Source organism: Odocoileus virginianus, chromosome 14, assembly GCF_023699985.2.
Source record: "Odocoileus virginianus isolate 20LAN1187 ecotype Illinois chromosome 14, Ovbor_1.2, whole genome shotgun sequence".
In the NCBI taxonomy this organism is placed as follows: Eukaryota; Metazoa; Chordata; class Mammalia; order Artiodactyla; family Cervidae; genus Odocoileus; species Odocoileus virginianus.
In genome coordinates, this window is record NC_069687.1 from 46,710,527 (window position 1) to 46,716,526 (window position 6,000).

Below are 6,000 nucleotides of genomic sequence, written 5' to 3' on the forward strand. Positions count from 1 at the left end.
CTGACTTGAGGAAATGGAATCCTCAACCTTCCTGCAAAGACATGGCAAGGCTCAGTACTTTGAGAGCCCAGGTACTTCTAAAACGGGGGGCACACTCAGATCGGAAACAAAAAAATTGGCTAAAGATGTGGATCAAAAGCAGGTAATCAAAGATACCCTCCCTGCCCTGCCCTATATCTTCAGCTGGGAAAGCTGAAATGACCCATCTCTTGTTCATAGGGCCTTTCATCTTCCAGCAGGCTGGGTCCAGGATTTTCCCTTTGGCTGAGAGGGTTTCTAAGAGAAACCTGAAATCAAAGCCTGAAGGGGCGCTTGAGGCCTAGGCTGAAAAGTGACACAGTGTCTCTTCCATGCATTCATCTAGGCAAAGCAAGGCATAAGTCCAGTTCAGATTCAAGGGGGACAGAGGGAGATTCTACCACTTGATGGACAGGGCTGCAAAGTCACGTGAGCTCCAATGGGGTATGGATAAAAGAGAAAAAGCTGTGGCCAGTTTTGCAAACAGTCTACCATAAGACGCAGTAAGGGTGGGATTCCTGAAAACACCCAAGTTTCAAGATTGCACTGTAAAAATAAAAGGCCATATGGGAGAGAAAAAAAAAAGGAATGGGGCAGAGAACTCAAAACTTATACAAAACATTAATAAAAACAGTAATTGATACTCAGGGAAATAACTTGGACTCTGAAGCCAGGCAGCGTATTTGTGGCTGGGGCCTCTTGTGGCTGGTACGTAATACGAAGTTGGAGAAATAATTGAGTGGGAATGTTGGCAACACTTTCATGAGAGCAGGGCTGCTAGTAACTTACGCAGTGTAGATAGAAGTGGCATTTTAAGTCAGTTTGGCTGCTCTTAAGGTCCCGAAAGGCAGTACAACCTGCCTGGAGTCAAAAGCCACACAGGGCTGGGGTGCAGCGTCTTTGGGGTGGGAGCCCAGGTGGAAATGCTTGTTTTTAATTTTCAAAATACAGGCACAGCAGTTCCTGTGGCCAATGCAGCAAGCGATAAGAAAGCTTTTGCTTTTTTCTGCTGAAATTTGGAATTCCACTCCACAATCTATTCTCTTGTGCTTAGGAAATATTGCATGTGAATCAGTGTGACTTTTGCATTATACTGACCATTCTTCTATGTGCCAAATGCACAGGAGCCATCTGTATGGCAGAACCATACCTTGTAGGGGAATGGACTCTACTGAGGGGTTAAGCAAATGTCTACATTGTTCACGGAGAGATCCTTAGCCTCCTTTCCCAACTTGCCTTCAAAAGCAGGCTTCTGGCCAGGCTTGCACCACCTGGACATTCGGCTAGAGCGTAAAATGAGCCGTGGAGGGAAGATCTCCGACCCTTATCAGTCCATCAGGTTAAGCATGAAGGGCCCCCAGTCAGTTTTTTATTGCCTCACTTTAAGGTTTTTTTTATCTAAAACATTTTTATATTTTAGTGGCTCAGTGTCTTTATATGCTATAAGATGATCACCAAGTGTCTCACTTCTAAAGTATGAGTGATAGCCAAGAATAGCAGTCATCTGAAAACAGCTTCTAAAAACAGACCCTGACAAGACAATGGGAACAAAAGGGCCATGGAAGAGGCCAAAAAAAAAAAAAAAAATAAAAAAAAAAATAAACCAGAAACAGAGAAAACCCTGCAAACAGTAAAACTATGAATAATATCCCCAGGGAGATAAAAGGTGATATTCCATCTGTAAACCAAGAACAGGATGACGTAAAAAGAAATATTAAAAGCACCAAAAAGAACGTTGAGAATTTAAATACAAGATTGCACAAATAAAAATTTTGATAGCACAATTGGAATGTAAAGTTGAGGAAATCTCCCAGAAAGTATAATAAAATGATAAAGAGGCAGAAAAATAGGAGAAAAGAAATTCAGACAAAACATAAAATGATTAATCCAAATGTAGAAAATCCAACTTTTTTTTTTTCCATAAAGGAAAAAAAAAGTTTCTAGAACTGAAACATGTAAAATTCCAGATTGAAATTTTAAAGTTACAAATAGATGGGAGAACCTCTCTCACAACTCATGTCATTGTAAGACTTCAAAATATTGGCATAGAGAAAATGTCATAAAAGCTTTAGGTGGGGGAAAAAAAACACAGATCATAATCAAATAAATGAGAATTGGAGTGTCATCAGGCCTCTCAATAGAGAATGAGAAATTCTGGCAGAAATTGATATCCAAGATAGAGTTTCATACCCAGCCAATCTCATAATTAATCTGAGGAAACAATAAAGCTTTTTTCCGAACATGTAAGATTTCAAAATTTTATCTCCCATTTACCTATTCTTAGTTCATACTGGCATATGTGCTCAAGGAAAGCTGGAGGATATATTTCCGGAAAGAGGAAAACAAGGGATCCAGAAAATCAGAAACTAAACTCAGGAGACAAAACAAAAATGTCTCCAGGATGGCGGTGAAGGGAAATCCAGAAAAAATAGCTGTGGAACAGGCTTGGAGAGCAACATATCCAGAGGGAATGGGGGCTCAGAAGGCTCCAGACAGGCCTTATAAAGGGATGGATGACGCTTTAGAATTCCTGATGTGCTTGATGCATTGAGAAAAGATTTATTTGTTTGATAGAGATTGGAGAGACAGGAACATAGAATAGTAAAGAAAAGAGACTGTTATTAACACTAAAATAACATGTAGGTAGAAATGTGGGTGAGATGGCCATAGTGTTGTGGCCATAGTGTTGTAAATACTGAACAATGATTCCATAAGAATTAATGATATAATGGTACTGGAGTTTGGGGAACAGGGAATTCATGAACATATGGAGGCATCAAGAGTGCTAAATCTTCCTCTTCCTTAATAGGAAGACACATAATATCTAAATCTGGAACATCAAGGAAGAGCTATATAAATATGTTATTTAAAAATAAGGAGACAAAAACCAAAACAAACGTCTAGAAGAATTATTCATTGCCTCTGAGGAGAAGGACTTGGTGGTAGAAAGAGGTGATACAGGGAGATCCATTGTTTTTAAACTCTTACTTTGTATTGGAGTATAGTGATGAACACTGTTACGATAGTTTCAGGTGCATAACATAATGATTCATCCATACATATGCGTGTATCCATTCTCCCCCAATTCCCCGCATACTCAGACTGCCACAGAACGCTGAGCAGAGTTCCATGTGCTGTACAGTGGTCCCCTGTTGGTTATCCATTTAAGATACAGCAGTGTACACATGTTGATCCCAAACTCCCTAGCTGTCTCTTCCCACCTGTCCCGCCAGTAACCATAAGTTCATTCTTTAAGTCTGTGAGTCTGTTTCTGTTTTGTAAATAAGCCCACTTGTATAATTTCTTTTTAGATTCTGTCGAAAGGGATGTCATATGATGTTTCTCTTTCTCTGTGTGACTTTCTGCACTCAGTATGACCATCTCGAGGCCCACCCATGTTGCTGCAAGTGGCATTGCTTCATTCTTTTTTAATGGCTGAGCAATATGCCATTGCATATCTATGTACCACAACTTCCTTATCCATTCCTCTGTCGATGGACATTTAGGAAAATCTATTTTTTAAAAGGTGGCTCAGACGGTAAAAAGTTACAAACCTCTAAAATATGCATATATAACTTTGATAAAAGAAGCAAAATGTTAAAAAGTATTGGACCCTCACTAGAAGCAACTTTCCAAACTTGCATCCAGAGATACTCACTACTGTTATTATCATGTATTTTTCCTATATATTTTGTAATATATAATTTATTTTTTATTTTCCTTGCATATTAATGTATCACAAACATTTCTCCCTGTATCATATAAAACACAAGCAATAAATAATTAGATGAAGAAGAGCTTCCAGTAGATATTCTGGGGTATCTTCATAAGATGAAATAATGAGCTAGGCTAGACACAAGAACCCCATTTCCTGGACTTGAATGGGGGATATTCCAATTTCAAATTATTCTGTCTATTTATCAAATCATGTTTCCTTTTTTAGAGGGGGGGAGGGGTAGTTTAGTATATGTGATCTTTGGAGGAATAAGCATCCTTATCCTTGGGTACATGCGCTCACCTTCAGGAAAACTGACTCTGTGACATACAAGTTGCCTCAGTTCAGTTTTACTGTATTTGACAAAACAATGACATCTTATATATGCATACTGTCCTTTAAGAGCTGTCTTTACTTCACTTGATTTCAGAATAACTGTAAGATACATAAACAGAAGATTTTTTGTACAGCCCATATTAATATTTAATACAATGTAAACACTAATAATATCTACCCTAAATAAAACTTTGTGTTTGTCTCAGAAAGGACTTTTTCATGCAAAATTGCATGAGATTCTTTGTTTAGGAGCATCAGACTGTAGAAAATTCATGAATATGCTGAAACTCTGATGAAATTTTGTGCCTTGCTCACTTTTGTCCATCCATCTATCCATCTATGGTTGGTCTGGGGACTGTAAAAGAGATAATCACACAGATAACCTTTTTTTTTTTTTTTTTTGCTCAATTACTCAATCGTGACTGAGTTATAACATGAGTTTCTCTTTTCTTGGTCTAATAGTAGTTTCTCTCAAGGCTTTCCCCCTTGAATAGAATAAGCTTAGGATTGTGGTATTTGTAGGACCCCAGCAAAATCAGAGGCAGGATATGGGCAAGGCTGCTCCCTTAAACAGTGAGGAGGAAGAACCATCTCAATTTATGTAAGCACCCTGAACTATGAGCTGGTTTGGGAACTAAAGGACTGGGTGGGTCAGGATAAAATGTCCTAATATTAATAAACCAACCAACCACCATTTCTTTGTCTAAAAACACAGAAATAGAGTTCAGAACCTATTCAAAAGGCACATTGTGAAGATCACAATAAGTTTTCTCATTAAGATGTTTAGGAATCTCCATGGTGAAGGAGTTGGAAGCTTTCTACCTTTGGCACATGAAACTAGTCAAAGCTCAGTCCTTCCAGCCTTGGTAGAGCTTGAGGTAGAACACCAGAAAAAATGAAAAGGGAGCCTACAGTTCTGGGTAAACTGCCATTCTCCAGCTTGGGGTCTGATCCTCTGGAAACTGCAGGGAAGGTGGTTCCACTCTTCTCAGACTTCTTAGAGAAGTTCTTTCAACTGTCATCTTTATGGACTGTGTGTGGGGGTGCGGGGGGCAGTGTATGTGTGTGTAGGAGCAACAGTGTGGTTAGGGAAAGACTTCTGTCTATATTCTAGTTCTTCTTAATTTTCATTTCATATAAAGCAAAGGAATTCCCTTGATTTATGATTTGCTGAGACCTTACCGCTGTCTTGCTATGATCCAGGGAAAAGGGTGAGTAGAAGAGAAGGTCCTACCAGAGAGTTCTGGGGTCACTGAGGCTGCCTCACCCCTCTCCACCCCAATTAACTGTGAGAATAAAAACAGCCACCGAATACCTGTTATCAGAAACCTAGACCTTCCCTTTCGTATCACACACGTGAAATGGAGAAAATAAACTGAAGATACTAAGTTAATTAATTAATTGAATACTCTGAGTGATGTATATTTTTAAAAAGTTGTGAACAATTGCTTGCCATGCAACTGAAGGCTTGTTTTTTTCTTTTCAGTGTTACGGACACGTAAATAGGTGCATCCTATAGACCTTGCGGCTCCCGCCCTTGGGGAAAGGAATGCTGTGCTGGTGAGGATCCTTTTCATCCGCTAGGTGGCAGCAGCGTTCTTTCTGGCTCGGGGGAAATAGCTCTGTGGCACCCCACATTTCTACTAAAGGGAGAGGCTGCGCGTAAGTCTTTATAGTCAAATTTATTTACTGCGGTTTTTGAGGCTGTTTGACTTAGTCTACTATTTACTAATGAGAAAAAAGGATTTTTCCCCTTTGTATGGAAAAATAATGGTTGTGTATTTCTAGAGTCATTCATATTTCTAGACCCCGGGCGGTGGGGTGGGGCGGAGGGAGGCGGTTTCCTCAGCCGTGGCATAGAAATTTTGGGCTGGATAATTCTCTGTTGTGGGGGCTGTCCTGAGGAATGTAGGTTGTTAATCAGCATCTCT